This window comes from Lathyrus oleraceus, chromosome 6, assembly GCF_024323335.1.
Source record: "Lathyrus oleraceus cultivar Zhongwan6 chromosome 6, CAAS_Psat_ZW6_1.0, whole genome shotgun sequence".
In the NCBI taxonomy this organism is placed as follows: domain Eukaryota; kingdom Viridiplantae; phylum Streptophyta; class Magnoliopsida; order Fabales; family Fabaceae; genus Lathyrus; species Lathyrus oleraceus.
In genome coordinates, this window is record NC_066584.1 from 350,461,196 (window position 1) to 350,473,446 (window position 12,251).

Sequence of the window (12,251 nt, forward strand, 5' to 3'; positions counted from 1 at the left end):
GGTGATGTGATTGGTGGCCCTTGTATCAATGATCTAGGAGGTAGGATTCTTACCAAATGAAGTAGGAGGTATGGTATTTAAAGCAATGCAATTAGTATTATAAGCCATGACAGTGTTAGCAGAAGTCGAAGAGAAGCTTGAGACTTTGACTACTGAAGTAGTTCCATGAGTCCATTGTATTGTTCCTGAGATAACAATACACCATTAGATGCAACATTTTATGCAGACTTATGGTCTTCATCAATCTTTGTGGTTCCAAAAGCCAAATTGACTAAGGAACCAAACTTGTTGGTAGTGGTTCTAGTCTGATAACCAGGAGGAAATCCATGAAGAAAGTAACATGTATCAATGGTATGATTAGTTTTATTACAATGTGTGCACAACCCGTTTCCACCTTGATTTATATTACCAGATCCACCTTGTCTACCATGACCTCTATTGTGAAAATATCCTCTTCCTATGTTGGATTAATTAGAATAATTTCTAGTGACATTGTAAGCTTTACCAGAATCAACGCTTAGATCTTTTATCTAAGTATCAACGTTTGAAATATGAAATTCCCTCTCTTGTGAGCAATAAGAGAAAAAAACTTACTAATGGGAGGAAACAGTTCCATCATCATAATTTAAGACCTCACATGTGAATAATCATCATTAAGGCCTTTCAAAAATCGAATAGTGTAATCTTGATCCCTAAACAATCTAATTGATTGTAGAGCACCGCATGAACATTGAATTGAGCACTTACATTATGGTAAGTGTTGAAAACTCTCTAATTAACCACAAAGGGATTTCAATTGATTAAAATAATCTAAAACATCACGACTACCTTGAGACAACTTACAAATGTCTTCATGAAGATCGGAAATTCTGAACATGTCATCTTGATCAAAGCGATCATGTAGATCTTTACAAGCCGCTGCAGTAGTATGAAAGAAAAAAATGGATTTCTGCATAGGAGGTGAACATGATCGTTGCAACCAAGCCAGAAATCATGCTATTACAATGAAGCCACTAATTATAATGAGCCTCTTGTTTTCCAGGAGTAGGAATCATTCCATCAACAAACCATATTTTGTTCTTACAAACCAAATCTACTCGCATCGAAAGGATCCAAGACTAAAATTCCTGCGTACCTTCAAGTAACAGAGTAACAAGCACCACCGCAAGAGTTTCACTAGGATGAAGGTAAAATGGATTGGTACTTGTCATAGCCCAAAATTCACCCTACCCCCATAGAAATTTCATTTGATCCATCACCCTACCCCCATACAACTTTCATTCGATCCATCACCCTACCCCCATACAAGTTTCATCTGATCCATGTCCATATTACCCCTACATATATTCATTGTTCCATCACCATAATTGAATTAACATCCAAAACCAAAGGCATGTTTCACGGGCTCAAGGCATGGCGTTCATACCTGAGAAAACACCACCAAAATAGGAAAAATTCACCTTTTGGACAGTGTAATCGATTACACCAACCTTGGTAATCGATTATCTGGCTAAAAATCAGGCTCCCATGCCATTTTTTGTGCCTGTAATTGATTACACCAACCATGGTAATCGATTACTTGGCAAAAATCAGGTTCCCAAGCCATTTTTGGTGCCTGTAATCAATTACATCAACCTTGGTAATCGATTACACCTGCGAGAACAACAACAGTAACTCTGTTTTTTTACACAAAGTACATTTTGTTTCACCCCCTTTCCCACTTACTTTCCCTATAAGTACTATTTCCCCTTATTTTTCATGCTTCCTAGCCCCCAAAAGTTTTGTCCAAGTACCATTCACTCTCCTCTCTAAACCTAGGTCAAAACAAAAAATCTTTCTCTCTTAAAAAGTCACCCCACCAACTTTTTTTTGTCCTCTTTCATATTTTTTTTTCAAAACTTCTCACTCTTTAACACTCACAAATCATCCCCTTCACTAAGCTTCCATCCTAAATACTTTCATCCCAAACCCCTTTGCTTCACATTCAAGTTCAACACACTTTCAACCTAGTTTTTTCACATCTTTGGGTAATGATTTTAGCTTAAACTTTGTTAACTTTTTGGTTCTGTTTTGTGTTGAAAAATGGTTGTTTGTTCTTTGTTGATCTTTTGAGAGAGTTTAGATTCAAGTTTTCAAAAAATGGTTAACTTTGGTTTACACACCTTTTTTGAGATTTCTTGCTCTTACTACATTTTTATTCACCTTTTTTAGCCTTGCTTTATAATTGTTATCGTTTTCTTTTATTGTGGACTTGTTGTTGTATTTGTTTGGTTGATGAGGTCTATTAGATCATGACCATGGTTGTTTAGAGTTGATTAAATCTTCAATGTTTCAAACCTATTAATGGTTGATCAATAGATCATTCATGATACTTTGAGGCATTGATAGATTGCCTCTATTTCAACCATATTTGAGTCATTTGATACATAGATGAAACCATGTCTTTACATTAACTTGCTAATCCATTTGCTTATTGTTACTAACTACTAACTACTAACTCCTAACATTTATATTATTGCACTTTAATTCCTTGCAATTTATTTTATTATTCAGTTTATTTCATTTACTTTATGTTTATGTTCACTAACTACTAACTTCTAACATTTATATTATTGCACTTTATTTTCTTGCAATTTATTTTATTGTTCACTTTATTTTGAGTATTTTATGTTTATGTTTATTGTTATCTAATTATATCATTTACATTATGCTAATTTATTTACTACCTTACTATCTTGCTAAATAAAAGAGGAGTAAAAACAAAAGAAAGAGAACAAATCATAATTTATTAAAATATTGATAGATGGACTCAGGGTTGCATAACTTTCTTTGTTACAAATCTATTATTAGTTGATTTTTTTAATCATCTTCAATACTTTGCATCAATGATAAGCTATCCCTTAATGTGTCATATTTTGAGTCTTTTTGACCTATGAAAAATAGTCCTCAAGATGTTCATTTTGTACATATTACTAACCACTAATTATACTTCACTAATTTTGTTTATTCACCAACCATTATTATTGTGATATTGTCATTCTTTATCTTGTGGTTTACTTTCATGTAATTACCTTGTAATTTACATTCAAGTACTCATTATCATCATCATTGTACAAACTCATCATGCATGTTTATTTACTTGTTATTTATTTTATTGTCATCATACATTAAAAACAACAAAAACATGATAAAATGATAATACCAAAAATATTCATTCCACTCTTAATCAACTTGGACTTAGACGATTTCATTTTAGGGCCCTTGCTTGCAGGCCTTTTCCTTATCTTTGTGATACTTTGTAAAATATTGGATTTTATTTGTAACTTACATGCATGTTGTAGGAATGGTATCATGACACCACCTTAAGGGGACATGTTTATAAGATCATTATCCTTTGTTTAGCTTAGGTCAATTTTGCACACAAAAGGCTTTCTCTTGGGCTACCTTACAATGAGATCCTTTAATTTCCTGTTGGTTACTTTGCATTCATGTTGCATAAGTCAAATTTCATAATTAAATTCAAAATATTTAATAATTACGATTGTTATTGTGCGCCACGAGCCTTAAGTGGTGGAGAATGAGTAAGAATGGAGCATTCCTACCCTTACTCTGATTATTTTGGACGCAAGACGCTTGGCTTGTTTTAGAATAATCGCCTCCACCCATAGACTTTAGTGCAATATAATCACAAACATCCATTTCATAAAACCCTTATTCAAGGTAAAAATAATGCAACTCATCAAAACTCATTTTCGTGCCTTAGAGCATCTTCCTGAAAACCCTTTTCTCAAAGGTAAAATCAATCAACCCATAAATATTTTCTACTCCGAACTACGGAGCTCTGATTCCTCATCCCCGAATGAGTGATACGTAGGCACAAGGGCCCCATTCCTTGGCGAGCCCTATAATAACAAAATTACCCCCTTTTTCACACATATTCTTTTGAAAATAAAACAATTATAGATAAATCCCATATATGTAAAACAACCCAAATGGTTCCCATGGAGTACCATGGACGTGAGGGGTGCTAATACCTTTCCCTTGCGTAACCGACTTCTGAACCCAAATCTCGGTTGCGAGACCGATTCCTTATTCTCTTTTAGCACTTCTCGTGCGCATCTCTTTTTTCGAGGGTTTTATCGACTATTTACCCTCTCCTCTTTGATAGAGATAAACTAAATAAAATCTGGTGACGACTCTTCTGATTTTGCCTCTCTTTGGCATCTCTTTAGTCCCGGTTTCATTATCGTGAAATCCCTGTAGCGACAGCTGGCGACTCTGTTGGGGACACCAAAATTCCCTAAGGAAGTCTAGCCCAGTTTGGGTTGTTTCTCTTTTACATACGTAGAGATTTATCCGTTATCTATATTTTTATGCATATATTGCTTTTGTTACTAACCGGTACATATTTTCTTTGTTTGCCTGTTGGTCAGAAACTTCGGCTCTATGACGAAGAATTTTTGGAAGCAATAATGATTGCAAAGAAAAAACCTTGTGTGAAAGACTCTCCACCCGAGTCTGAGAGTTTTGCTTGAGATAGGAGAGGTTGAGTAGTATTGGTCCACGAGGTGCCTTCCTCGTTAGGGTCGTACGAGAACCTCACTTAGTGGTAGATTCTCTTAAGGGGATTAATGACCGTCGTGCTTTCGGCGTAAGCATCTTTTCTTTTACTAGAGTCAATGACCCTAAGACCCCTTTTAGAACCTTTAATCTATGGCTAGCCTAGACCGATGGTCGCGTTGTATAAGCCACCAAGGTGCCTTCCTCGTAAGGGTTGATACAAATATCTCACTTAGAGTAGATGTCTTTGATGAAGCAGTCTCCTGGCAAGTAAATTGACATAAGCGACTGCCATTAAGGGAAGTCCATGACTCTAGGGGCAGTGTCTTACACCCAATTTTCCAAAAGCCTTAGATCACACAAAGCGAGAACCTTGGTTTTCTAAGCAGTCATTATTAACTCCATGCTTCATCATGATGGTCCAAAACCTTGAACCCATGCCTAAAATCCTGTAGAAATAATAAACCAATCATTCATTCATACATTCATTCATCATCAAAATAATAAGCAAAGCTCTTAAAATTTTCGTTTGTTCGAACGTAGAATTACAAGACTATTTTCTGACACAATCATGGATACTTCAACAAGGAAAAACACCTCTACGTTCCGCTTCAAGAGTCCCGACATCAGTTCACTAAAGGTCCTCTACTCAAAGGTCGTAGCTCTCAATGATAATAAGTTTAGAGCCAATTTTGGGAACATCATAGATCTTCTAACCGAGAAGGTTGACTATGGTGTTATCACTATAATGTCCCAATACTATGACGTCCCTTTAAGATGCTTCACTTTCCCCAACTTCCAAATCTCTCCAACGTTGGAAGACCTCGAGAGACTCCTCAATCGACCAATCAAAGAGTACAACCCTTTCCCGAAGTTGGAAGAAGGCTTCTGTTTAACCGAGCTCTCACTCACCTTAGGTATCAACACCAACAAGCTAGTGGACAATTGGGGCGTTAAAGGATCCATCAAAGGTTTAACCCAAAAGTTCCTAGAAGACCATGCTTGGGAAATGATTAAAAAAGGAAGACCCGACTTCTATAGTGCAACCTTGGCACTTTTGATTCATGGAATTATCCTCTTCCCAAATGTGGACAAGTTCGTGGATCATTTAGTAGTTAAAGTCTTTCTAACAAAGAATCCAGTGCCTTTTTTACTTGCCAACTTCTACCATACCTTTCATACAAGGCATGAGAAGAAGGGAGGTACTTTCCTTTATTGCGCTCCTATGTTACATCTTTGGATGAGGCCCCGTATGCCTCAAAGTGTACCTTTTGCTGAAAACAAACTGACATGGCCGCAAAGGTTCACATCTCTATCTGCCAACTCAATTCTATGGTATAAGAGGGAGTGGGATACAAAGGACGTCATCGCAAGATGTGGAGAGTTCTCTGACGTGCTCTTAATAGGAACGCAAGGTTGCATCAACTACAACCTTGTTATACTCAAGAGACAACTAGGGTACTCCATGACGATTCCTCTTGAGGAAAGAGATTTCATTCCATTTGTCATCAATATCGTGGATCCGCTTGATTCAAATGTGAAAAGAGTGAGAAAAGCTTGGACAAGCATAGTCCGTATTGACCATGAATGGGGTAAGAAAAACATCCTAGCCAAGGAACCCTACTATGTGTGGGTAAAAGAGAGGGCTAGGGTTGTTAAGATGTTGTTTCTATTTGATCCCTCTTCATTCCCGTTGATGCCCGAGCCCGAGCCTATCCTACAAGAGGACATGGACAAACTTACCATCCAAATCAAAGAGCTTGAGTTGGAAAACACTCAATTACGAGTCCAACTCAATTGTGCCAAGGAACGTAACCACATCTTGGAGGATAAGAGTAATAAAGTTTGTGAGAAATTTGAAAACAACAAGAAGAGGCTCTGATTAGCAGAGGGACAAAGAGTTTGGGTTGATGGAGCTCTACAAGGAGCTAATTCTGAGCTAGACTTCCACAACGACGAGTTGGATCGAGTGTCCCGAATCATCAAGGACCTTGAAAATACTGCGAGAGGTCTAATACCATGAAGAAGGAAGCGAGGGAATATTATGAGGCCCAAATTCTCGAATGACCACTCTAAAAGAGTATAAGGATTTTCTAGCCAAGGAACAACTAGAGAAGGAAAAGATTCACCGAAGCTTCATGCGTGAGCAGTTCAACCTTGGACGAGCTTGCGAGCAAATCAAGAACCTGAAGAGGGGAATCTATGACCAAGTCTATGTAGAGTTGCAAAACAACTGTAGACATTGGAAGGAGCGTTGTCATGGATTCGAAGTTGCCATTGCTCAAAGGGATGAAATCATCCATAATCTCCAAGCCCTTTACGAAGAATGGAGGGACAAGTAGACCAACATGACGGTATTAACTAACTATGCCCTTTAAGACTTTCCCGACAAGTTGAAGGAGGCGGATTTGATCATGTGCCCAGATAATACCCCCGAAGAGGTCTACCACTTCGTCAAGTTATGCAAGAGGACGATGGCCGAACTCATCACTGACATTGAGGCTCTCCGCAAGTCTCAATGGATCACTTTTAGGGTGGATATCTAGTTGGTTTATTTGCTTCCGTTACTTGTATTTTGAAACTTCTATGTATTGTGGTCTATTTTCCCTTCAAAGGATGAATGGAAGTTGTGATTCTCTCTATTGTGTTTTCCTTTATTTATGATTGTGAACGTGAATCGTCAAGTAGTTTTTGCAATGAATAAACACGAATAACTAAAAGAGCTTTGCTTTAACATAAAAAACATTCATGCGTCATTTGCATCTTTCGAAACACAGAAACATAAAAAACTCACCCACCCACCCTTTTTTTCTGACCAAAACCACTCTCCGAAGCTGACTTTCCGATACGATACACGAGGACGTCGACAAGCTGTCATGGAGCAACTCCAAGAGAACAAAGTTGTCCTTCAAGAGGAAGTATCCGAGGTGCGGCCCCAAATGCGGCTGTTGATGGAGACTATTCAAGCAGTCGCAAGAGGCCAAGAGGTTATGGCAAAGATGTAAGAAGAAATGAATCAACTTGCCAGTACTACCAATCCTCTTACACCTCCAGCGGTCGAGACCTCGACTCCAGTTGATCCTCCAATCAACATTAATGCACCCGACGGTGTTCTAGAAGGCAATCCTCGTCCTCATGTTTTTGAAATAGACGACCAACATGATGCGTTCTTCAGCCCAAGGGCTGCTTCTCAAGATGACGCCTTCGGTTCAGCAACCAACCAGGTGGAGAGGAAGGTAAAGGCTATAGAGGAAAAGCTTAAGGAAATGGGGAACACTGATGTTTTAGGCATTGATGCAGCAAAAATGTGTCTGGTGGGGTCATCATTCCGGCCAAGTTCAAAGTTCCAGACTTTGAAAAATATAAGGGAAATAGCGACCCTAGGACTCATATTAGGGCGTACTGCCAAAAGATGGTTGCTTATTGCGGCGACGATCAACTTTTAATGCATTTTTTCCAAGATTACCTCAGTGAGGCATCTTTGGATTGGTATATACAACTCGAGGGCAACCATATTCACACATGGAGGGAAATGGCCGAGGCATTCCTCAAGCACGATCAATACAACACTGATATGGCACCTAATCGCACACAGTTGCAAAATTTGACTCAAAGGTTTGAGGAGTCCTTCAAAGAGTATGCCCAACGATGGAGGGAATTGGCTGCTAGGGTACAACCCCCGTTGCTAGAAATAGAACTGGTAGACATGTTTATGGGAAACCTGCAAGGTCCATACCTTGGCAGAATGGTAGGGAGCACCTCTTCGGGATTTTCCGACTTGGTCTTAGCCGGTGAAAGAATAGAAAATATGATTAAAATAGGAAAGATCCAGAACTCTGCTAGTACTTCCAGTGCATCGAAGAAACCTTTTGTTCCCTACGGTAAAAAACAAGAAGGCGAGACCAATGCCACCTCTATCATTCGAACAAGAAATGCCTCTTATCCACAAGTAGCCGCCATAGCGCCCGTCCAACCAAGTCAATAACAACCATTTACAATTCCTATTCAAACTCAACAACAACAACGCTACCAACAACCACAACAACAACGTGTAGCACCTCAAATTTGCACCTCCCATTTTGTATATACATTTTCATGTTTAGGTCATTAACATTGCATTGTCCATTGCATAGTCCACCAAGTCATCAGTCAATGATCAATTCATCTGAAACCCTAGAAAGTCAACAGAAGTCAACTTTCAATTCAACCATGGATTTGGAGGTGAGAGATGGTTAGAGATGCCTCATTCATGTGGGAACAAGTCTCATTTGACATTTCAAACATCAACATTGAAGGATTTGAAGTCAGATCAAAACTTTCCAAAAATAGTAAGTGACCTGTAATTTGAATTTGCCAAAAATGGAAAGGTTTTCAACTCAAGATTACATCATCAAGAAAGCTTCAAATGAAATTTTGTCCAACATGAAAGTTGAAGATCTTTCTCTCCCATTTCCAAAAAGTCCAAGATCATCAATTTCTCATGTATGGTTGAAGAGATATGGATCAATCATGGCCAAGTGAACTTTGAACTTCAAATGTGCATAACTTTCAAACCAAATGTCCAAATTAAGTGGTTCTTTTTGCATTGTTCATGTTTTGACCTCTACTTACCAAATCATGCATTGCATTTCATGAATCATGATCACATGAACACTTGATATTTCACTTGATTTTTGGAGGGAAAAATTATAGTTTGAAATTGGTCAAATATTTGAACATTCTACCACTTGCATTGGCTCTAAAATGAAATTTCAAGTGAATTAAAATGCAGCTCGTGTACTGTTCCATTCATATTTTCCATGCATAAGGTGAAATGTCCAATTTGCATGTGCACTCCTATTTTGCTAATCCAATTACCAAAGGCTTAAACCTGATTAGAGGCATGATTAAGAGGGAGTATAAAGCCTAAAGCATAACTGTTTTCATCGGATGACAATCACAATTCAGATCTAGATCCAAGTTTCACAAATTTTTCTCTCACTTTTTTCTTTCAATTTCTTCACATACATTGCACTTTTCTTGATCAATTCTTCACCTGGAAGCATATTTGAGCAAGGTTGAAGCTGGAACCAAAGGAATTCGTGCAGTTGGAAGCAGCTTAAAGCTTGAAGTTCATCCATGGCAGTTGCAAATTCTGATGGAAGCAAGCACGATTAAGCCTCAAGTCTTCATCCTTTCATCCATGCAAGTGATCTAGAGGAGCTTTTGAGCATTGCAAAGCCTTGGATCAAGCAATTCCAGTTCTGTAGCTTCAAGAGGTCATTGAATCGATCTCTTTAATTCTTGAAATTATTATGTGATTGTTGTAGATCTTGTATTGCTGAGTAAACTGAGCTTTATTTCATGAATTTCCATGCATTATTGTGTTAGATATGGTGAATTAAAGTTTTGATGATGAAATTTACTTTGCTCGATTTGATCTTGTCTGGATGAATTAACCTTAACCATGCCTGGATTCGTGATGTGTGATGAAGGATCTATCCATTGATGTGCTTGTTTTTGATTTCTGAAAACAAATGTTCTTAAGCCATGTACTGTACACGATGAACATGATGAAGATGATAGAAATATTTTCCAGAAACATGTTTTGATCCATTAGAACGCGCTGCCTGAGTTTTGCATGTGTTTTTGGTATAACGCTCATGTATTGGTCCATATCATCATCTGCATGGCATTTTGATTGGTTATTATTGCTTGGCCGTGCCACCTAGGATTAGTGAAACGGTGCGTTTCACTACTAGCGCGCCATCATTTGAAATTCGCTGCTGTTCGAATCCTGGCTGTACCATTATTCAAAATGCCATTCACATTATTTCCTTTTCCTCATATATTCACATACATGCTTGTTTCACTTTTTATTTTTTTTCTCACTTCTAAAATTCATAAATAATTGATAAATGCTCCAAAAAATATGAGGATTTTTGCATTGCCTTCCTTATTGCGTCTAGTTTGTTTCGGTTATTTTTCCATAAATTGTGCATGGCTGGAAAATTATCTTGCCTAGGGTTTGTGTACATGTGTCCATTCTTGACCTTACCTTACCATATCTTTTGTGAAATGATGGTTGTTTATCCAATGCCTATGAAATTTGACATGTTGAAACTAGACATCTTGCTTGACATTTTGGTGTTGATTTGGTATTTTTACCATTTGTGGTTTCTGTGTTATGATCATGTGAAGTTAGGTGTGACAATGTGTGTCACACCTTATGATGTTCAACTTGTTGGATGTATTTTCCATGCCAAATGATTTCCAAATGACTTGATTTTTTGTATGATGCTTGATATGAATGTTGTGGTTGCTCTTGATTTTTTGTGGAATTTTTGGATTGATTTCTGATTTGATTGAGATTTCTTTCTAGATGGTCACATGTGAGCTTTTGAATTGCATTGATTTTCATTTGATCATGAAATGCTTGTGGTTTATCTTATGGATGTGAAATTTTGCACACTATTTCTAGACGTGTTTGTAGCGGTGTATTCGTCGCTATATGATTTATCGATTAAACCATAAGCAAAGCATACAATGATTTTCGAGTCGCCACCGCACTTTTATTTATCCAAAGGACTGGCTAAAAAGCGAACAAAAGCCTAAGAAGTTTTACACGTAGAAAACTAATAAAAGATCAGAGAGTCTGGGTAAGGGGTAAATTACGCAATGGGAAGGTGTTAGGCACCCACTACGTCCTAGGTACTCCTAGGGAGCCCTTTTCACACTTGTTGTACTAAATTGTTATTTGTTATGACATAAACATTGTGCAAACATGATTGGGATGATGAGAAAAGAATATACAATTTTTATTGGGTTTGAACGGATGAACCCGCTGCCTACGTACCTTCCATCAAAGGTAAGGATCAAAACGCCGTAGTTCGGCTAAAAGATTTCAGAAAGGTTGATGGATTCAATTTTAAACAATAGCACTGAGGCTTTTCATTATCAATGGGAGAAAACTCGACCAAAACCAACATCCACCATGCGAGGATAGCTTCGACGTACTGGAGGGGTTAACCCTGTTTTTAGTACGGAAGTCTTACTGTCGACTCACTAAGGATAGGCAAGATTTACATCAACCGCAATGATAATTGAAACCTATGGCTAATGCATGAAAAGATTAACAATGGACAAAGCCAAAACAAGTGAATGAGTGAAGTTAATTGATTGTGATTATGAAAGTGAAGTCAAAGTATGATTAAGATTGATTTGAAAGAAGTATTATGAAAATGGAGTTTGAAAAAGTCAAGGACTTGGGTCCAGGTTTTTAGTTTGGAAAACATGAAGATATTTGCACAACACTTATGTCAAGTTTGAAAGATATTGTGTGAAAAGGTTTAGGACATAATGGATGATGAATGGATGAGGATGGGATTGTAAAACTTCTTAGAAGGTTCACTTCTTGAAATCATATAGAAGATGATTCAAGTGTGTCCTTTGGAATAGGTAATGAATAATAATAATGTAAGCAAACAAATGATACCGGATGCCATTCAATGGTCTTACTCCAATCTCACAAACAAAAGCGGATACCGGATACCACTAGATGGATTTACACCAATCTCCTAAAACAAAACTGGATATCAGAGGCCACTCAATGGACTTATACTAATCTCCTAAAACAAAATGAAACTTGGATACCGGATGCCAATCTGTCTGGACTTATACCAATATCCAACATATGATCATAGGAAAGCAAA